The sequence below is a fragment of the Marmota flaviventris genome, chromosome 3 (assembly GCF_047511675.1).
Source record: "Marmota flaviventris isolate mMarFla1 chromosome 3, mMarFla1.hap1, whole genome shotgun sequence".
Taxonomy (NCBI): Eukaryota; Metazoa; Chordata; class Mammalia; order Rodentia; family Sciuridae; genus Marmota; species Marmota flaviventris.
The window spans coordinates 121,270,279-121,292,985 of NC_092500.1; the positions used below are offsets into that span (position 1 = coordinate 121,270,279).

General features: G+C 45.5%; 1 protein-coding gene across 4 annotated transcripts in view; it reads left to right on the top strand.

Annotated features, from left to right (window-relative positions):
• The window catches only part of Tspan9 (tetraspanin 9), a 199,838-nt gene that overhangs the window by 31,073 nt on the left and 146,058 nt on the right, over positions 1-22,707 (top strand). Inside the window, exon 1 of one of the 4 annotated variants that reach the window (XM_027951184.2) lies at positions 7,839-7,887. The exons of the other annotated variants lie outside the window; for them this stretch is intronic. The gene's annotated coding sequence lies outside the window, so the exon portion shown is untranslated. Of the gene's footprint in view, positions 1-7,838; positions 7,888-22,707 lie in introns of those variants that run through there. 4 annotated transcript variants of the gene reach the window in all.

Genomic DNA, 22,707 nt, shown 5'->3' on the forward strand with positions numbered 1-22,707 from the left:
TACCACTGAGCTACAGCCCTAGCCCTTCATAGGAATCTCTTACTCCTTTAGAACCCACTCTGAAATCCCACTCATTCATGAACATGCTGATTGCTCCGATAGATGCTGGCCCCCTTTCTCCAGCTTCTTTGGACAACTTTATTTTGCAGCTGGATATAGAGGAAGGAGCATGGACCCTGAGGTCTGATATTGCCGAGTTGGGTTTTAAATTCTGTCATTTACTTCTTGTTTGACTTTGGATAACTTACCAAGGATCTCTTAGCTTCAGTTTCTTTATCTGTCTACAAGGAATTTGTAATAAAAGTTATTTTATAGGTCTTTATGAGAATTAAATGAGATATACACTGTCATCTCATAGCATCTGTGGGGATTGTTTCCAGAACCTCTGCAGATACCAAATCCATGGGTGCTCCAGTCCCTTATATAAGGGCCTGTGCACATACTCCTGTATACTTTAATCATCCCTAGATTTCCTAGAGTACCTGATACAATATAAATAATTGCAATATTATATTGTCTAGGGACTAATGACAAGAAAAATGTCTGCATATGCTCAGTACAGACATGATCTTTCTTTTTTTTCTGACTAGTTTTGGTTCATTATTGGTTGAATCCTCAGATGCAAAACCTGTAGATGTGGAAGACCCACACAACACAAGAAGATGATAATAACAATAATCTGTGTTCCTTACCTTTTTACCCACAAAGTAGGCACTTTCATTATATTTGTCCACAGATGAGGGGTTTGAGCAGGAAGTAACTTGTTCAAGGTTGCAAACCAAGGATATTTAGCCTTTACCTTTCTTTAGGTGTTTTGTGTTTGCATTTATTCTATGAATATTTATCGAGAGATGACTCTGTGTCAGGTCATGCTGAGAATACAGCAGTGAGCAAAATGAAGCTTCTACTATTAATATTATATATTAAATATATATTCCAGTAAAAGAGTCAAGGAAAAAGGAGGTACATGTCCATCAGATGGAGGCAAGTGTGATGGGGCAGGGCAGGGCGTAGGGCATGCAGGAGCATGATGGAAAGAGTATGTGGTGGGAGGGGTGCTTCCCCCAGTAAATTACACCTGATGGAGACCTCTAGAGATGGAGGAAACAGTCCTGGGGGTATCTGGTGCGTTAGCTTTCCGTCACTGTCAATATACCTGAGATAAATCAACTAATAAGGTTGACTTTGGCTCATGATTTCAGAGGTTTCAGTCTGTGGTCTATTGGTTCCCTTGCTTTTGGGCCTGTAGTGAGGCTGCACATCATGGTGGGGAACACTTTGTGGAACAAAAGCTGCTCTACTCATGATGGCTGGAAAAGGGGGGGGGGAAGAGATAGATAGATAGATAGATCTCAAAGGCATGCCCCCAGTGATCCAGCTTCCTTCCACTGGGTTCCTACTTCCTGGAGGTCATTGTGTCTCCAGTAGTGCCACAGACTGAGGACCAAGCCTCTAACACGTGGGCCTTTGGAAGACACTCTGGGGAATCACATTCTAGGCCTTGGCAATGGCAAATGCACTTATGTTTGAGTCGCAGGACCCAAGTCTAGCTGGGGTGTGAGACCATTGTGAGAACTTGGGGTTGTATTTTTAAGTTACTGTTTCCTTTTTGAAGTCTGAAGTTTGCATTTTTTTTTTTTTTTTTTTGGTACCAAGTATTGAACTCAGGGCACTTGGCTACTGAGCCACACCCCCAGCCCTATATTATATTTTATTTAGAGTCAGGGTCTCACTGAGTTGTTTAGCGCCTCACTGTTGCTGAGGCTGACTTTGAATTCGTGATCCTCCTGCCTGAGTCTCCTGCCAAGCCTCTGGGATTATAGGCATGTGTCACTGTGCCTGGCCAAAGGTTGCATCTTTTTCTTATTTTGTGTCGTGTATGAACTGGATAAAGAAAGGGATGGACACTTTGTTGGGTAATCAATACATATTTTTCAGTTGATAAATTCGCCCACCTTCTATCTTCCCAGGTCACCTGGCATAGGGTTGTACAAACTTTCAGGTGGCTCTCAGCCCCCTGCTACATTCTCCCGGACCTTAGCCTGGCCGGGGAATGAGTGCCAGCTGCTGTGAAAGCTTTGTGTGAAGGCCTTGGTGGCCTTCTTGTGGCTCTTGGGTGGGCCACTTCTCTCCCTCCTCAGGGCCTTTGAAAATGTGGCTCCCTCCCACTCCTTCCGGTGCCCAGGTCTTGTTTGGTGCACTCAGAGGCTGGAGGATTTTTCCTGCATGGCCACATTTGTCTCCATTGATGTACCCTCACTGTGTGGTCCTCAGGCCCCCATCATCTTCCTCGCTGGTCATTAACTCCTTGAGGACAGAGACCCTACTGTTCCTCCTCACTGTTCCCCTCTGCTACACTCTAATCTCTAGCGCAGAGGTTGGCAAATTTTGTCTGCAAAGGACCCAATTGTAAATATCTTAGGCTTGGCAGACCATATGGGCTCTGTTGCCGTTCCTCAGCGCTGCCCTTGGAGCACAAAAGTAAGTGGCCATAGAGAATACACAGATGAATAAGCATGGCTGAGTTCCAGTAATATTTATTTATGGACATTGAAATTTGAATTTCATATAATTTCCACATGCCATAAAATATTATTCTGTTTTTTTTTTTTTAGTCTTGTAAAATATAAACATCATTCTTGGCTTGCAGGCCATATGAAAATTGGCAGCGGGTTGGATTTGGCGCATGACTGCTGACCCCTGAGGTGAGGCAGTGCATGGCTTATAACATGTTTTTAATAAATATTTGTTGAGTGACACTGGAAAGAAGTAGTGAGCTGCTGCTTCCCCTAATTAACTCCGTAATTTTTGCCCTTTATCAGATTCCCTGTAATCTGTTAAAATTAATGAAGAAGGCCAACTGGTTCACTTTATTGAGGTGTAATTCACTACCATAAAATCAGCCCATTTAAAGCATACAATTCAGTGGTTTTTAGCATATTCTCAGTTTTGTGAGCATCATCACTGTTGACTTGAGAACGCTTTCATCACCACCCAAAGAAATCCTATTAGCAGTCACTCTGTCCTCTCCTCAATTTGTCTTTCCATCCTAGCCCTAGATAACCATCAGTGTACTACTCTCTGTCTCTATAGATATTCCTCTTTTGGACATTTTGTATCTGTGGGGTCCTGCAAGATGTGGTCTTTTGTGACTGATTTTTTACTTATCATAATGTTTTCAGAATTTTCATCTATGTTGTAGAATGTATCATCAGAATTTCTTTCCTTCTTAAGGACAAATAGTGTTCGATTTAATGGATATACCACATTATTGTTTATGCCATTCATTTACTGGTTGACTGATCTTTGAATTGTTGCCATCTTTTGACTTATATTTATAATTTTCATTTTTTTGTGGCACTGGGTATTTTTTAATCTTTTTATTTGTTTTCATTGGTTATACATGACAGTAGAATGCATTTATGCACTTTGATGTAACACACATAGATGGGATAATTTATCATTTTTCTGAGTGTACATGTTGCAGAATCATGTTGGTCATGCAGTCACATATATACATACAGTAATAATGTCTGTTTCATTCTACTATCTTTCCTATCCCCACATCCCCTCCTCTCCCCTTCCATCACTTCCCTCTATCTAATCTAAGGTAACACTATTCTTCCCTAGTGCCCCCCGCCTTATTGTGAATTAGCATCCTCATATTTGAGAAAACATTCAGCCTTTGGTTTTGTGGGATTGGCTTATTTCACTTAGCATGATATTCTCCAACTCCAACCATTTACTGGCAAATTTCATAATTTTACTTTTCTTTAAAGCTGAGTAATATTCCATTGAGTATATATACCACATTTTCTTTATCCATTCATCTATTGAGGGACACCTCAATTGGTTCCATAGTCTAGCTATTGTGAATCGAGCTACTGTAAACATTCATGTGGCTGTGTCACTATAGTAAGCTGATTTTAACAAATATATGCAAAAGTGTTCAACATCTCTAGCAATTAGAGAAATGCAAATCAAAACTACTCTAAGATTTCATCTCACTCCAGTCAGAATGGCAATCATCAAGAATACAGGCAACAATAAATGTTGGTGAGGATGTGGTGAAAAAGGTACACTCATACATTGTTGGTGGGACTGCAAATTAGTGAAACTACTATGGAAAGTAGTATGGAGATTCCTCAGAAAATTGGGAATGGAATGGAATTTGACCCAGCTACTTTTATTTTTTGAGTAACCCTTTTCACTGTCTTTTTGATTGGTCAACCAGTTCTTAAATGGACACATTTCTGATTGAACATGACTATTTAGATAAAAGTTTTGCTATTTTCTTTCCTAAAAATAATGCATATTTATTAGGGTATATTTGGAAAACAAAATTTGTTTTCTGCTATTGATGTCCTGGTTGCATTTGGTTACAGTCAGTTCTTTCTTTCTTCTTCTTCTTAGTATATTGAGATGGGATCTCTGTATGTTTAACCCAGGCTGGTCTCAAACTCCTGGGCTCGTGATCCTCCCCAGTAGCTGGGACTACTGGCACACGCCACTACACCTAGTTGCAAGCCAGCATCTTAACAGGTCTCTGAGGACCCAGGCAGTAGCCCCAGTGAGGTACAGTAGATCAGGATGCAGGTCCTGGTGGCTCTAATTTGGGTTCATAAACCAGCTCTGTGGCTTGATATTGGCAATCTGCTTCTCTATTTGTCCAACAGGAATTTTGGGGTACTTACATGTGACAGATGTGTACCTGTTTGGCTGGCTTATGGCTGGCTTATGGCTGTGCAGGGCTGAGCATAATGCCAGCTCCTGGTAAGCGCTTAGTAAGTGGTAATACTGAAGAGCGATAGACAACCCTACCCACTGCAGTCCCCAGCTCCTCAGGGCTTGAGACAGACTCAGAGGAGTAAGGGTCCTCTAGCTCATCTTCTCTCTTTGTCCCTGGTACTGGGTTCCATTCTGGAGCCAGGCTCCGCTGGGACACTGTTGCTGGTGGGAACTGCCCCCTGTTGCCGGGCACCTCTGGTTTTCGGCTCTTCCTTTTGGAGCCATGCTTTCTTTGGCTATGCCTCTCCAGCAGGGCCTGGGAGAGCCAGCCGGCCCCCTGGTGCACATGACAACCCTGCGAGCATTTGACAACAGTTCCCCACCCGCCTCCTCTCCAGTTCCCTCAGCTGTCTCTTAGATAACTTCATTTCTAGACCTGTCGATCCTGTTGCCACCTTTGGACAAGCTCCAGTTTGTTCTTGGTTGTTCCTGGCCTTGACCTAGAGGTGGCTTTGAGGGGTGGGATGACATCCTGATGGTGGTATATGCACACCAAGTGCCAGGATGAGTTGTAAGCCTTTGGGGTGACAAACCTTCACTTTACTAGCAGGATGAAAATTGTGTGAGCAGGAAAGAACTTTGTTCTGAATTATGACAAAAATACCAGCTAAGGCTGTCCAATATCTCACTCCTCCCATTTCCAAGCTCAGTCAGGGGAGTGGGGGCTGCCCAGCCCACCTTCCTGATGTGCGTTGCAAACACAGCTCACCCTGCTGGAAGGGCTTTGAGTTTTCCCCACTGTCACTTCCCATCCTGATAGGGCAGAGCTGTTGTTAGGTTTTCTTGGGCTCCGTTTCATAAGCTGCTGGAGGGAGATCGTGACAAGCAGCCCATTAATAAAAGCACTTTAACAGAAACAGAACAAGAGGAATCGGTTTGATCATTTGTCTGGTTTTGTGTCCTAGGGCCTCTCTCCTGTTGGTGGGAGAAATCCAAGTGTGTTTAGCAATCCCTCATCTGCTGCCCATGGGGTAAAAACCTGGTAGTTTTATAACCAGGAAGAGTCCAGAAACCCACACCAGGCGCAGCACTTCCCTGCGGCAGGCCACAGCGGAGGAGCACAGTTTAGGGCATTTCCTACCTCCTCGGGCCAGCTTTTGAAAACCCATGCCTAATGTTATTTTAACTGTGTTCTGGGATGATTTACATGACTTTATTCTTCTGTGGTTAGTTACTCATTCAGAAATTCCCCTGTCCATCTGTTCTTCTGGGACTCTGAGTCAGTGGGAACAGAGTATCCCCTTTGACTGGGGCCTGGTGACCTCCTGCTGTCCTCATTGCTGCCTGGAGCCCAAGGCCAGCAGCATTTGTCTGCCTCCCTAACCCCAGCACCTGCTGGCCAGATGCCTGCAGTTGGAGGAAGCACCTTGGGAGGCAGTTGCCTCAGGTTCCAGAGCCTATAGGCCTGAGAGTTCGTCTGCAGGCTGTGGTCTCATGACTTGGGAAGACAGGAGGGTGGCCCGGAGGTGGAGGAGGCTTGTATGGTGTGAGGCAGCATAGGACAGTGGTCAATACCACACACCTGGTCGAGATCCTGACTCTGCCATTCCCCAGTCATGCGACCTTGGGCAAATTAGATAAGACCCTTTTTTTTTTTTTTTTTTTGGTACCAGGGATTGAACTCCGGGGCACTCAACCACTGAGCCACATCCCCAGCACTATTTTGTATTTTATTTAGAGATAGGGTCTCACTGAGTTGCTTAGCACCTCACTTTTGCTGAGTCTGGCTTTGAACTCAAGTTCTTCCTGCCTCTACCTCCCTAGCCACTGGGATTATAGGCATGTGCCACTGCACCTGGACCCTTTTCTTATCTATAAAATGGGGATAATAAAGAACTTATTTCACAGGGTATTCATATATTATTGGGTGAGTTTGTGAAGCATCTGGACCTGGCCTGGCATAGGGAAAACACTATGTAGCTGTCAGTTGGTGGTAATGAGGAGGGGGAAAAGGAGGAGAAGGAGGAGGAGGAGGAGGAGGAGGAGGAGGAGGAGGAGGAGGAGGAGGAGGATCATCTGTCTTTCCTATTGGACTACCTTCCTCTGCCTTTTTTTTTTTTTAGGGAACTTATTAACAAACACGGGAAAGCTTCTGTGTGGGCTCTGCCCTGCTGCATCTGCAGCCCTTAGATTCCTTAGCCCTCTTAGATCACCTCGGCCCAGCGAATCACCACCCAGGCACTGTGTGAGAACCAGCCTTAGGCTGATTACCGGCTGGCAGCGGATGGCCTTATTTCCCTGCTTCAGTTTCCTCATCTGTAACCCATAGAAAACATTTACCACCCGCTTCCCTCCTCCTTTCCTCCTGACTCCTCCAAAAACTTGAATAGGGTCAGGTGACATCTACTAATAAGCATGGCAGGCAGGTTACAAAGCCAGGCAGAACTTGGATGGGCAGCATGGGGGAGTTGTGAGCTGAGGGCCTGGGGAACTGGTCATCCTGTCGGTGAGAACCCTGGGTCAGATGAAAGTGGAGCTCAGCACTGCCCTGGGGCTACCTGGAGCTAAGGCAGCCATTTTGGTTGTACTCCCCACTGTGAAGGGGGACTGGGATGTTTGGTTAGAAAATCAGTCCATCAATGAATATTCCCCAAGCTGAATAAGGTGCTATGCGTAGTCCTTAGGATGCTTATACAGTGGCAAAGGGCCGTTGAAGTATCAGCCAGAAAGTCTCGCTGATGTGAATAACCAGCAGTTAATGCTTTACCTTGTATGTGTCAGGTGCCGGGGCACCTCTTTCATAAACGAGGGGCAAGGCTCAGAGTTCATTAACTCCGCCAGCTAGGAGTTAGGGTATGCAGATCTGCGCGTTTCCTAGTCTGTGTTCTTTGCCCGAGGGGAGGGGACCTGATCTGGAGGCCTGGAAGGCTGCGGGAGCTCCCTGTCACTCTCTGCCTTCCTAGTGCTTTGCTGTGAAATCCTCTCACTTGACCACGTGGTGTGTGTGTGTGTGTGTGTGTGTGTGTGTGTGTGTGTTTTCCCATCAGCCTGCTGACTCCCTGTGGGAGTGCACGCCTGCCCCTCCTCTTTGTAGCCTTTCTCTCCCTTCTTTCAGCTACCTCCTGCAGTGAGAGCCCGGAGAGAAACCTGTGCCAAAAGGTGTGGTGACCTTGGGCTTTTGTTAGTGTGGATTTTCTGGGAGCTTCTGGGGGGAGGGGGGGAGGTGTGTGACACATTCTTTGCTGTGGTGTTGGAAGTGTTCATAGTTGAAAGGATGAAACGGGGAAGTGCTGCCTTGGAGAGGGCGCAGGCTGGCAGCCAGAGGCCAGGGAGTCTGGTGTCTGTCTGCATTAACTGGCTGTGTGACCTTGGGCATGTCTACTCCTTTATGGGCCCTGCTCCTCACTGTAACGCAAGGGGTTTGTACCAGATGGTCCCTAAGGTCCTTTTGGCTGTAAAAGTCCTATGACTTGAATTGCTTTCCTTGGGAAGTGTGATGCCTGGGTTCATTTGTTCTTCCTTTCCCTGGCTGCCTCTTTCCAGCTAAGGTTTGCTTTCCAGCTGGTGTTAATTGGTAAGCTTTAATGTATGCTTTGGAACCAACAGGAGGAATTCCGAGGCCATAACTCCAGATCCTGTCAGTCAAGGTTTGCAAAGTCTAGTACCTACTGGAGCCAGGTGGGACATCTCTGAGTAAGAACAAGTTCAAACAGGAATCCTGGGGCCAGGAGCCAGGCCGAGCCAGGGCACAACCTTGAGGTACTCAGGTTCACCTCAGGAAATGTAGCTCAGTGCTTTAGAACCTGGCTGGCTAACCCACAGGACCTGTCCCAGGGAGGGCTGATGACACCTGCCCTGAGGCAGAAACCCACAGGCCAGCAGGGCCGCATCGCTCAAGCCTGGGTTCCTTGGCCTGCTCAGGACACAGCCTTTCTTCCCAGCCTACTCTCACCTCCCCCAGCTACCCAGCCCACACTCTGGCTCCAGGCACAAATCATGTCCCTTCTGGCCTTCTCTGTCCCCTCTTTATCTTTTATACCTGTTGATGTCACTGCCCACTCTCATGCCCAGCCTGCCCTTTACCACTCCGCCCAGACTGAGATAGGGCAGGAGAGTGAGCTTGGCACAGGGTGCAGCCCTAGAACACACTCAGTATAAATCAGAATGTGGGGGTGAGATGGGAGCCACTCAGTCAGATCATATGAACTGAGCCCCCATCACCTCGTGGATGCTGCAGGAGGGGCAAAAATGTGTGGGGGAAACCAGAGTTGGCCATGACAGTTGGAAGACCAGCCCTTGTGAGGAACACCTGCCCAGTGACAGGTGATATTTCCAGTCTGTATTGGGAGAGGTGGCAGTCAGCGGACCTGGGTCCTGCCGAGCTCTTGCCAATGGCTTTTTTGCAAATCATGGTTCAGGACCCCTGAGTGAAGTTTCCTTTTTGGAGAATGGAAGGTTAGGGTGGGTCTTCCTGAAGTCCCTTTCATCTCTCCCAAGTTAATGGTTGCCATTTATCAAGTGCCTTCTGTGTGTCAGGCCGTGTGAAGTGCTGGACAAGCCTAATGCTACCTGATCCTCCCAACATGAGGCTCTGTTATTTGCTCTCATTGTATAGGTGAGGAGCCTAAGGTTTAGAACTTAGGTCGCCGTCTCTTAGCCCTTAGGTCTGATCTTGGGTCTTAGGTCCTATCCAGGTCACTGATACATACTGTTCTGGCCCAACTAATGCTGCTGTGTTTTAGAGCCCACATTTAAATGCTGGAAAGATTCTTTTTACAAAAATAGGGATTTGGGCTGTGGAAAGTTGGAAGCAAACTGAACTACACAGTAGAGTACACTGTACTGCCCCACAGCAACAGTTGGCTGGATATGAGTCCCAGCCTCCACCATCGTGTGGGGCCTGTGGACTTTCCTGGTCCTTCAGTCTTTATACCTTGTGGGGAATGTGTGCTTGTACCCAGGTGGCCTCACAAGCTTATATTTTCCACCTGGCTCCTGTAGGTACTAGACTTTGCAAACCTTGATTGACAGATGTGATGGCACTTACACTCTATCAGTGACACAGCTACTGAGGGTTACAGGCAGGACTAGGCTTGGTTCTGCCTGACGTGAACCCATGAACCACACTGCTGCTTTTGTGAGTTGGTCCTAAATCTCAGCAAGAATTTTTGGGTGCTCCATCTGAGCATCGAGAGCCAGGTCAAATTTATATACATTTATACATCCAGAGAGCTGTGCACCTCAGTTCTGTCCAATATACTGTGGCAGTGAGGAGGTCAGAAGCTTGCTCTTGTTTTCAGTCCAGAGAAAAGATTATCTCCTTGCTATGGGGTCCGTCCTTTCCAAATGAATTTAATGTAATTGTTTTCTTGTCTACCGCCTATTTTCTTTTATCTTGGTTTCTATTTACTGGAATCCAGGAGACCCACCTCCCTTCTAGGAAAGTCACCAAAATGCCACGCAAAGAGCTTGTGTCTCTCCAGGCAAATGGAAATGGGCAATAGGGTTTGTCTTCAAATTGTGGATGCATCAGGGGTGGGCAGGGGTCCCTGGAGGACAGGCAGACAGGATGCTGGGCCTCCCAAACAGGGAGGGGATCTGGTGGAGGCCAAAGTTTCCTGCACTTGCTGTTGGTCTGTCCAGCTGCTTCCTGCTGATAGAGAGGGTGGACAATGCCGCAGTGACTCAACTCCAGGATCATCTGTGAACAATAGCAGATTTGGCCGGGGTCAGCCAGGGAGTGCTGACAGTACCAGTCACCTGTTTGCTCCTTGTGGGGAGGAGCCCATGGCACCTTGAACTACCTTCCTGCATGTTCTCCATGTTCTGGTTGGGCTGCTTTCTGGCTGTTTCTGTTTGGTTTCCCTGTAGCTTGTTCTCACCCCTCCTTTGTGCACAGCTGACCCAGAGCTTCCATGACTCCACGCTGACCAGCTGCCTGCCTACTGTCCCAGAACCAGCCAGCCCTCCCTTGCCCTAGGTCTGAGGTTCAGGGGGTTTGGCATGGTACTTGAAGGTTCTGAGTCTCTCCACAGGCATCCAGGGCTGGATGAGTGTCAGATGAGAGAGACAGCTGTGAGTCTTTAATCTCCTCCAGTGGTAGAGGATTAAACAATTTTTTGGTGGGTTTGTTGTTATGTATTATGATTTTTTTTTTCTTCATAAGAAGCTATCATTTATTGTGTATTTTCTAGGTTCCTGACATGGTTACTAAGTACATGCATTATCTAACTTAAGCCTTCCAGTAACTCTTAGAAGGAGGTATTGTTACCCCTATTTTATGGATGAGAAAGCTGAAGCATAAGAGGGTAAGGAGCCACACCTATAGTCCCAGAAACTGGGAAGACTGAGGCAGGAGGATCTCAAGTTCAAGGCCAGCGTGGGCAACTTAGTGATACTGTGTCTCAAAAATATAAAAACGGGCAGGAGATATAGCTCAGTGGTAAAGGGTCCCTGGTTTAAACCCCAGGATTGCAAAAAAGAAAAAAAAAGGGGGGTGGTGGTGGGGGGTGGTGGGGAGGTGGTGAGGAGCTTTCCCAAGGTCTCAGATCCTTCTTACTTCAAAGTCTTGTGACATATGACTTCCTAGGGAAGGACACAGGAGAAGGGGGAGTGTGGAAGAATTTAAAACAGTTTGAGGCTGAGTGCAGTGGTAAGCACTTGTGTTCCCAGCTACTTGGGAGGCTGAGATGGGGGAATCTTAAATTCAAGGCAAGTCTGAGCAACTTAGTGAGACCCTGTCTCAAATAAAAACTGTAAAGGACTGGGAATGTCATTCAGTGGCAGAGCACCCCTAGGTTCAGCCACTAGCACTGCACAAAAAAAAGGGTAGAAGATGTTAGAAGAGAATGTAGAGGTGAGCAAGCTTCAGCCCCTGTGCCCCCTGATTTACAGCAAGATGGAGGAAACAGTGGGGTGTTAATGAACTTGACACAAGCTGTGGTACGCTTGGTGTTAACCGTGGAGTTGCCTGATAACTTGGAAGAATATTTTCAGCTGGTAGATCAGCAACCAGCAGAAGACACTTCAGAACAGAAGTGGGGGAATTCTTAGCCCACAGGACTGATTCAGCTGTCAGCATGATTTCAACTGGTCTATGTAGAAAATGCTGAGATGTAGTGCCATTTATGTCTGGAGTTGCAAAAATGCAACATTCCTTAGAAATATTTTTAGTACAATTTTTTGGCAGTTTGTATCCAGAGTCCTAGAAATATTCATTCATAATCCTGTTCCTTGGAATTTATACCAAAGAAGTTTTTATATGTCTTCATTGCAGCATTATTTATAATAGTTAAAAATTGTAAGCATACCAAATGTCCAACAGTAGAAAACTAGGTACATAAATTTGGATACATTAAGTTATAGTTAGATAGACGTAAGAAGTTCTAGTATGCAATTGCATGTCAGGTGACTGTAGATAATGGTAATGTATTTGTATTATATATTTCAAAAAGCCATAAGAAAGAATTTTGAATGTTTTCATTGTAAAGAAATTATAAATGTTTGAGGAGATAGATATGTCTGCCCTGATTTAAACATTACACAATGCATACATGTATCGAAACATCACATGGTACCCCATAAATATGTACAATTTTTGTTTTTATGTATCAGTTAAAAATAAATTTAAATAGTTTTTGAATACATTCATTTGATGGTCTGTTGAGCAGCCTTTTTAAAAAAATCACATTCAAAATGTATTTATAATGACTCACAAGAATATTTCTGAAAAATGTTAAGCAAATCCTATAAGATGTAAGCTGTATATACCATAATTCCTAGTTTTTTTTTTTTTTTTTTAGAAAGTGAGGAAGAAAGAGGAACTGCACCAGAAATGCTAATGGCGTTAGTGGTTATTAGTGATTTTTCTTTTATATAATTCCTAAAATTTCTTGAGTGAGTAATAACAGAGAAATCGGGAGTGCCCTGGGAGTCTCAGAGGCCCGAGGGTGTTCAGTGCGTGGCGGGCACATCACCCGGCCTTGTGAAGTGAAGGCCTGAAGCTTTCTTCCTAGAGGTGACAGATGTGTTCAGGGAGGCCTCTCAGTTCCTTTCCTTCTCCAACACATTCTTCCCCTCCAGCTTTCTCCCTTAATTGGATGTAAATTTACAACTAAAGGACGATTTTTAAAAAATATGTATTGTTTTTATTGGCTGTGTTTCCCGAACCCTGTGACAGGAGACATTTTATATTTCTCACTCTAACAGAAAGCCCTAATTTAAGCTCCTTTCCACTCATGTGATCCCAATTGATTTCCCCCTCTCTATAGTTCATATGGTCTTTGTCAGATGGAAACATTTTCTGCTCCTGCCTTAAATGGCTCGGTGTAAAGTGACACTGTGTGCCGTGGCCTGTTGGGTAGTACCAAGCTGGCCTGGCTTCCCAGGGAGGATGGGCAAGTGGGACACTGGCTGTTTCACAGCCTTGTGGGGACAGTGAGCTTGAAGCTGACCCTCAAGTGAGCCAGGAGAACACCTGGGATCCTAGCTGCAGAACAACAGCCTGTGTTTTGTGGATTATTGATCAGAACTTGGCATAGCATCTGGTGCTTAGGGCCCAATTCGTGTTATTTGGATAAATACTGACTGGCCTTTATGACAGTATTCACTCCAAACAACAGACATTTCCTTGGAGTGTTGTATTAAAAAAAATAAATAAATAACTAAAAGGAACAAATAAAAAAAAAAAGAAAATAGGTTTTGGCTGGGGTTGTTGTTCAGTGGTAGAGCACTTGCCTATCATATATAAGGCACTGGGTTTTACATATGTAGACATACGAGTATGTGTGTATATATGTATGGGGGCATATACATAATAATTATTTTTTGCGGTGCTGGGGATTTAACCTAGGGCCTTGCACATGTTAGGCAAGTGCTCTGCTGCTGAGCCACATCCAGGTGCACAAAGAAAATGGTAGCTGCCAGGTGGGCTTCCCTGTGGTTCCAGTCACTGGGGAGGCTGAGGAAGGAGGATTGCTTGAACTCAGGAGTTCAGGGCCAGCCTGGAAAATATAGCAAGACCCTGTCTCACAAAATAAAAATAAAAGAGTAGATAGATATGTTTAAATCAGGGCAACATATCTATAGTGCTTAAGAAAATAGATTTTGGCAGACATGAAGACCAATGGTACAGAATAGAAAACACAGAGTCAAACCCACATAAATATAGTTATCTCATACTAGTTAAAGGTACCATAAACATACATTATAGAAAAGATAGTTGCTTTAATAAATGGTGCTGGGAAAACTGGAAATTCATATGTAATAAAATGAAATTAGACTCCTAACTCTTACCCTGCACAATACTTAAAGTGAATCAAAGACCTAGGCATTATACCAGAGACCCTGCTAGAAGAAAAAGTAGGCCCAAATCTCTATCGTGTTGGTTTAGGAACCGAATTCCTCAACAAGACTCCTGAAGTGCAAGAATTAAAATTAGGAATCAATTAAAAGGATGGTATCAAACTAAAAAGCTTCTTCACAGCAAAGGAAACAATCAAGAACATGAAGAGAGAGCCTACAGAATGGGAGAAAAGCTTTGCCACCTGAACCTCAGATAGAGCATTAATCTCCAGGATATAAAAAGAACTCAAAAAACTTAACACCAAAACAAACAAACAAACAAATAAATAAACAAACAAACAAAAAAAAACAAAAACAAATAATGCAATCAATAATAGGTAAAGGAACTAAACAGATACCTAATAGAAGAAGAAATATTATGGGCCAACATATATATGAAAAAATATTAACATCCTAGCAATTAGAGCAATGCAAATTAAAACTACACTAAGATTCCATCTCATTCCAGTCAGAATGGTAATTATCAAGAGTACAAGTAACAATAAATGTTGGTGAGGATGTGGGGAAAAAGGCACATTCATATATTGCTGGTGGGACTGCAGATTGGTGCAGCCACTCTGGAAAGCAATATGGAGATTCAGAAAACTTGGACTGGAACCACCATTTGACCCAGTTATCCCACTCCTTGGCATATACCCAAAGGACTTAAAATCAGCATACTATAATGACATGGCCACATCAATGTTCATAGCAGCTCAATTCACAATAACTAAGTTGTGGAACCAACCTAGGTGCCCTTCAATAGATGAATGGATAATTCATCAATGCAATATTACTCAGCCATAAATAAGAATGAAATTATGGCACTTGCCAATAAATGGATGGAACTAGACATTATCATGCTATGTGAAATAAGCCAGTCCCAAAAAACTAAAGGCTGAATGTTCTCTCTGTTATGCAGATGCTGACGCATAATAGGTGGGGAGGAGTGGAGGTTCACCAGATTGGAGTGGGGGATGGGGGTAAGGAAGGGGGATGGGAATGGGAAAGACGGTAGAGTGAATCAGACATAACTTTCCTATGTTAATGTATGAATACACAACCAATGAAACTCCCCATCATATTCAACCACAAGAATGGGAAGTTGTACTTCATGTATGCATGATATGTCAAAATACATTCTACTATAATGTATAACTAAAAGGAACAAATAAAAAAAAAGAAAATAGGTTTTGAGCTGGGGTTGTGGCTCAGTGGTAGAGCGCTTGCCTATCATGTATGAGGCACTGGGTTCAACACTCAGCACCCCATAAAAATAAATAAATAAATAAAGGTATTATGTCCCTCTACAACTAAAAAGATATTAAAAAAACCAATAAACAATTAGGTTTTGGATTAGAGAGTTTCAGATCCTGGGTGATGAGGATGGTGACTTGTGAGCCTACCTCCTAACTTCCTGGAGCCTCACTGCTCTATAAAATGGATAGGGTGCCAAAATGAAACCTATAGTGTGTTGTAGGGATCAAATGAGCTAGTTCTTTAGCTGTGCGTACATACTAAGGGACCAGTAGCTATCCTACTGATATAAAAATATTTATAAGATTGTTGGAGGAGGGGTCACTCCAGTTCCCTCTGAGCCAGGAATATGGTGCTGTGGTCATTATTTCAGGTGCCCTGAACACCCTCTCTCCTCTAGTTCAGCCAGTTGGATTCCTCAGCCTTCCTTCTGGTTCTCACCTGGTTTCTGTTGAAACTCAGTAGGAAATAAACTTTCAAAGTCCAGAGAGCCTGTTTCCCAGGTATCTTGATGGAGGCTATAGCACAAGACTGAGTACCCACGTTCTCTCAGGAAATACCTTCCTGGCTTTATGATGAGCCAGACGCCACCCACTCCAAGGTTGTCCGGGTTACCACTCTGCGATCTGTCCATCATTGGATGAGGCAAAGACAAAAAAATGTTTGAGTCCAGCAGATCTTCACCATCACTACCAGCATATAATTTTTCTTTTAAAATTGTTTTTTATTGTTGTGGAATACACATGACACAAAATGTACCATGTTAAGTGCACTGGCCTGTGGAATTAAATGCGTTCACATCATTGTTCAGCTGTCTCTGCCATTCATCTCCAGAGCAGTTCATCTTCCTAAACCGATACTGAGTAGCATTCACAATCACTTTCATCTCCCACTTCCTTCAACTCCTTGTAACCATTTTTCCTTCTGTCTCTGTGTTTGACTGTTCTAGGTACCTCATGGAAGTGGAATCATACATTGTATCTGGCTTATTTCACTCAGCATAGTATCTTCAAGGATCACTGATGTTGTATAGAAAATACATACAGGAAAATATCTTAGAAAATATATAGGAAAATATATATGTATCTATAATTGGGAAAATAAATTTGTCGGAAAATATATATATATAAAAAAAAGGATCACTGATGTTGTAGCAAGTGTCAGAATTTTATTTTTATTGCTAAATAATAATCCATTGTGTGTGTATACCGGTTTGTTCACCCGTCTGTCCCTCTGTCTGTCCATCCATCCATCCTTGGTCATTGGATGTGTCTACCTTTTGGCTGTTGTGCATCCTCGTATTTTAGAATTAAAGTCCCACTCTTCTCCTTCCCAGCAGCTCTCCAGTGCCTGTGGGTGTCACACTCACCTGACTGTGATAAAAATGATGGATGCCCATCACAACACCTGTGAGCTCACAGGTAGATTCCTGTGCACCGGGGCCATTTGTCCATTTCCCTTATCAGGTTGAAAATGTTCTGAGGCTAACAATTATGTTTAATGATTCTTTTTTAAAATATTTATTTTTTAGTCGTAGTTGGACATAATACCTTTATTTTATTTATTCATTTTCTTATGTGGTGACGAGGATGGAACCCAGGGCCTTGCAGGTGCTAGGCTAGTGCTCTACTGCTGAGCTACAGCCCCAGCCCTGTTTAATGATTCTTTCCCAGATCCTGAGGGTCTGTTTTAGGAAGTGGTCAAGGATCTTGGTTAAAAGTGAGGGATTCTGAGGTCAGACCATGTGGCTCTGCTTCCTGATTCCATTGCATGGTCACTTAATTCTTTGACAATTTGTCCACTTTTTTTTTGGTACCGGGGATTGAACTCAAAAGCACTCAACCACTGAGCCACATCCCCAGCCCTATTTTGTATTTTATTTAGAGACAGGGTCTCACTGAGTTGCTTAGCACCTCACTTTTGCTGAGGCTGGCCTTGAACTCTCAATCCTCCTGCCTCAGCCTCCTGAGCTGCTGGGATTACAGGTGTGCGCCACGGCTCCTTGCATTTGTCCTTTTTTTGAAACGGTGGTGATGGGGGTTAACCCCCTGGTTGGGCTGTTATGAAAAGCAAATGCGATGATCTATGTACAGGTTTACCATAGTGTCTGATACATTACGGCCCTCAAATACCAGCTCAAGAGAAGAGTAAGACCTCTGCATCTTTTTGGAGTCTGCCTCTTGCATCCTCATCGTTCCCTAGGAAGTGGCTGGAGAATAACATCGGAGGGTCTCTTGCATGAACTGGAGTTCCAAGGCTCAGAGGGGGCGATGGTGGAACCCGGCAGAGCGGAGTCCTTCCCCCTGCCCACCAGTGTCCTCCTTCCTCCCTTGGGCAGAATGTGGGCCCTGAGCCTGACTCCGGCTGCTCTTTGGATGGCTTCTCTGTGGCCTCTGCCTTGCATGGACCACTGATCAGCGGCAGGCACTTGATATCTGGGGGGGTGTTTGTAGGCAGCATGACTACCCTGAGGTTCCTTCAGGGGAGTGCTATGGAGATGCCAGAAGGTCACTTCTTTGCTGCTTCTGGAACATCCCCAGGCTGCTCCAGAGTGCCACCAGCCATGTGCCCAGTGACTGGCCGTACCCCACCAGCATGGGAAACCCGAGCCCCTCTTGCCCACACAGCAGCACACCCACAGGCCCTGACAGTGTTGGGCAGCAGCATGAGCGGACCGTGGTTTCTCCCTAAAACTGGTGGAGCTGGTGAAAACAGAAGCTCCCCTATTTATTTTTCCCTGTTTAACAGAAAGTTCCCAAATATTTACCAGAGACTCTCACATTTTCTTCTTAGCATCAGCTTCTAGCTTCAGCTTCCTGGCCACAGCGAGGCAGGGGAAGGATTCTGTTGCTTGGGGCCGATTATCTGCTCTGGAGAGACCTCCAGTGACTGAAAGCAGAGGGCAGGAGCCCGGCAGAGGGAGCCAGGCGCTTCACCCTGAAAGTCAGGTGACTGAATCAGGTGACGGCGTTTCTGGAGACTGGTACTCAGGAGTGGCCTGGTGGCAGAGTGGACACTTCCTAGCTGTGTGACCTTGAACAGACCTTTTAACCTCTTGCAGCTTCAGCATCCTGATTGGGAAGATGGGGTTAATAATAGCCTGCCCCCCAGAGATGTGAGGACTCAGTGAGATAATCTATGTAAAATGCTTAGCATAGCGTCTGGCACACTGAGAACGCTCTAAAAATGGACGCTCCTTCTATTTTTATTGGCAAACTTTATTTCTGCAGTTCCCAGCCTTCGATTCCTTTACACCTTTTCTTTTTTTTTTTTTTTTTTCCTGGTTACCTTGATGCCTTTAGGATCCCAGTGCCCTTGAATCACTTCCTGTTCTCCTCTATGAAGCCCAGACTTGGGGAAGGGTCTCAGAGTACAGGCACATCACAGTTCAGGGGTCACACCTTCAAGGTCATCTGGGCCAATCCCTGTCTGAGACTTGTTCTTTCTGAGTAGCTCTCTGCTGGACCTCACCCCCATGCCTGTCTACCTGCTAAGGCAGTCAGCTCCACTTTGGGGTGGGGGAGGAACTGAATATTTCTGGGGCGTGCCAGGAGCTGCTAGGCACACCCATTATCTCATCTTTTGCCTCAGTAGGCCTTCAAGGTTGATGGTGTTATTCCAGTTTTCAGAGAGGAGGACACTGAGGCACTGCAAGACCCAGTAGATAGCCAAGGGTCACCTGCCAGCCTGGGAGACTGGACCTGGTTAAGCTCAGTCTTTCCGACCCCCCACCCCAGTGTCTGCTTTGATGATAGCCATAGCTGGAGGCTACAGCTCGGTGCACAGATTTGAATCTCAGCCCCTCCACTGACCAGATACTGTGGGCTACTTATCTCCCTGCTCTAAGCCTCAGGTTTTCCACCTGAAAATGAAAGTGCTAGTTGCACCCGCACTCGAGTTTGTTGTGATGTTCAGAGAAAATGCTGGATGCTCTAAACCCTCAGGGGCAGTGCCTGCACATGGCCACGTGTGACCATGCTCTTGAGTTTGCCTTCTGGGAGGCTCTAGAACAAGCTCCAGAACAAGCCCTGGCCTCTGACTCAGTGGATGGCCTGACCAGGTGTCATGCCTCTCCTGAAGTCCTCTTCATTTTTAAAGACTTTTTATTGTGATAACAATACATATACATAAAATGTATCATTGTAACCCTTTTAAATGTACAATCTAGAGGCATTAAATAATTCACTGTGTTGTAAAACCATCACCACTACTTAGCTCTACAATATTCCCAAATAGAAACTGTGCCCCTTAGCTATCTATCATCCCATAGCCCCCTACCGCAACCACTGACATCCACTAATTTGCTGTCAGTATGTGAATTTGCCTTTTCTGGATGCTTCATACATACAGTCATATAATATGTGACCTTTTGTGTTTGGCTTATTTCATTTAGGATATAGCTTCTATTTATCCATGTTGTAGCATGGAACAGTACTTCCTTTTTTATGGCCAAGTAATATTCCATCACGTATATATACAACATTTTATCTACTTATGTGTTGATGGACTTTGACTATTATGAATAGAGCTGTTGTGAACACTCCAATACGAGGTTCTTGTTTGGACACCTGTTTTCTGTTCTGTTGGGTATATAGCTAGGAGTGGATTGCTGGATCGTGTGGTAATTCTATGTTTAACATGTTGAAGAAGAGCCAGACTTCTCTCCAGCAGCAGGGCCATTTTTCATTTCCACCAGCAATGTATGCAGGTTCCAGTTTCTCCACCTCCTTGCCAACACTTGTTATTTCCCATGAAACACACATACACACATACACACACACTCACACGCACCTGGCTGTCCTAGGTGTGAAGTGGCATCTCATTATGGCTTGACTTGCATTTCCTGATGACTGATGGCGCTGAGCCTCCTCCTTCAGCTTTGACATCCCACATTCTCTTGGCCCTGTTCTAAACTTTTTCCACCACTCTATTCAAATTTCTCAAAATGGGGCTCCATTTGTCTAGATTCTGTTTAAAATGCCCAGATTGCAGGGCAGGCCTCCAGCGAGGCTGGGTCCAGCCTGGTGTGGGGACTCCCCTTCCCTGGTTCTAGAAAGGCTGCTTTTTCCTATCCAGTCTGGCAGGCGCCTCTGTGCCCTCCTCTGTCTGAGCTCTTCACACTCAGATTCTTCCCCCCCCCACGTGGCTGTGGGCCCTCAGCCTTGCCTTCCCCTGCCTGGTCTGTGCCGTCTCCTTCCTCGCCGTTCAGGGTGACAACGTGCCTCCCTGCAGGCTGGCACGAACCCTCTTCCTCATCTTTGGGGCAGCTTTTGGGCTTCCGGGTTGTCACTGGCTCCAGCCTGAACTCCCCCGCCCTTCTGCAGGATTATGTGGAGGCCTGATAGGAACCTGCTTCCCCACGACCAGCAACCCTGTTCCCGCCAGGGGTGACTAGAAGCCATCGTTTTGTGTCTCTCTGGTGGGTTTATGGTTTCAGACCTATTTCTGACTGGAATCAAAGCCTGTCCCTCAGTGAAGGAATTTCAGGCATGACTGAGCAGATGGAAGAGGTATTTTGGGGGGCTGAGAGTTTGTCCCTGTGTTCCAGAAACCACTTCACCATCTGCCTCCGTACAGAGACCCCACCCACCCTGGAAAAAGCCAAGGCCGCCTCTCCTCCAGGCCCCTGTCCTTGAGACCTAGCCCATAGGCACCTTCCTACCAGGGCAGGGTTTGGATGTCTGTGTGAAGTGCTGGATTTATTTTAAACAGTGACTCAACTATTGTATGAAAACGTATTTGCTGTAAAAGAATCAAATAACATGAAAGAACTAGAGTAAAAGGTAGGAGTCCTATTCCCACCCATCTCCCACAACCCCTAGTGTCCTTCCTAGGGGAAATTACAGGTAAAATTGAGTGTTTATTCTGGGTCCTTCCAGAACTTCCAGACCTTTTCTTTCCAATTATTGTTTTTAAAATTTTTACTTTTCTCATTATCAAAACTCCAAAATAAATAATACCATCAGATTGATCATATCAAACAAAATGAGTTCAGGTTGCCCTAAAAAGACGCTGCATAAGTGGACAGCATTGGCTTTTCCCACTCGGGTGACTGATTAACTGTGGTGTACAGTCTTGAGTAAGGGGCGGCTCAGGAACCTCAAGTGGGGCGGGTGGAGGTGTCCACAGATCAGGAGCCGTGAAGTTAGATGGATGAAGGGAGGAGAGGGAATGGTAATGGCGATCACACACCATGGCACAAGGGTAAGAACCAGAGGCTGCCAGGTGCAACACCTACGTGACACTGGCGTTGTAACTCCGGGCAAGTTTAGGGCTGGAACCTGCCTGGGTTTTGATTTCCTCAGTTGCAGGTAGGTTCAGCTCCTGGGTCTGTCATGAGGGGTGGATCCTTGGAACAGCACCTAGAAGGTGTAATCTGAGGGATGGCCGCCCTGATCTTGCTGGGCCTCAGCCTCTGGGCAGGTCATAGGCCCTTGGCCTTTCTCGTTGGCCTCCCTCTGCAGGCTGTGACTAGAAACGGCTAAACAAGTCACATTGCTAAAAATAGCAGTCTCACCCCCCAGCATGTGTGCTCAGTGTTTTTCTTTTTTAAAATATTTTTAATTGCAGATGGACACAATACCTTTAATTAATTAATTTGTTTGTTTTATGTGGTGCTGAGGATCTAACCCAGTGCCTCACATAGGCAAGTGCTCTGCCACTGAGCCACAACCCCAGCCGCTCAGTGCAGTTTTTATTATTGAATGAATGAGTGCTGAGTTGAGACTTTGTACCCTCTCAAGACGAGTGTATTATGGGAACAACTGAACCGTTAGCTGTCATCAGTCATGGACACTTTAGTTTGAATTAAGTGATGATCCTTCATGTACAAACATGGACATGGCCAGCTGGGGCCAGCCAAGGCTGGACCCCGGGTCTCCTCTTTCCGCCTATCCTGCCGATTGGACAGGAAAACCAGCCTCGTTTCTGTGAGACCTGCTTGCTTCTGCTCCGAGTTGCCTTGTTGTGATGGAAGGTCACCTGGTTCCCAAGGCCCACAGGCGAGCCGGCCGACAGATGGGCCTTCTGGAAGGACTGAGGGAGGCCCAAGGACAGTGGCATGGTAAATGACTGTTTAGGGCCCTGCAGCTTCCAGAACAGGAGGTGGGAAGCATTTGAGGCTCTGTGGAGCCAGCCGCTCAGCTCGTTTATGTGACCACAAACTAAGAGCTGGTCTGGTGGCAAAGATGGACATAAAATCAAGTGATGACGGTCCAGGGTGGAAAGTGAGGGAGGGTGGTGCAGCACGGAGAGGCAGCAGTGTTTGCCCAGGCAAACCGTCCATGTCGAGAAGGGAGGAAGAGGAGCAGCATGAGGTCAGGCAGGGCAACCGGAGGCTGCAGACCATTGCACCACCGCAATGTGAACTGTGCTCCCTAG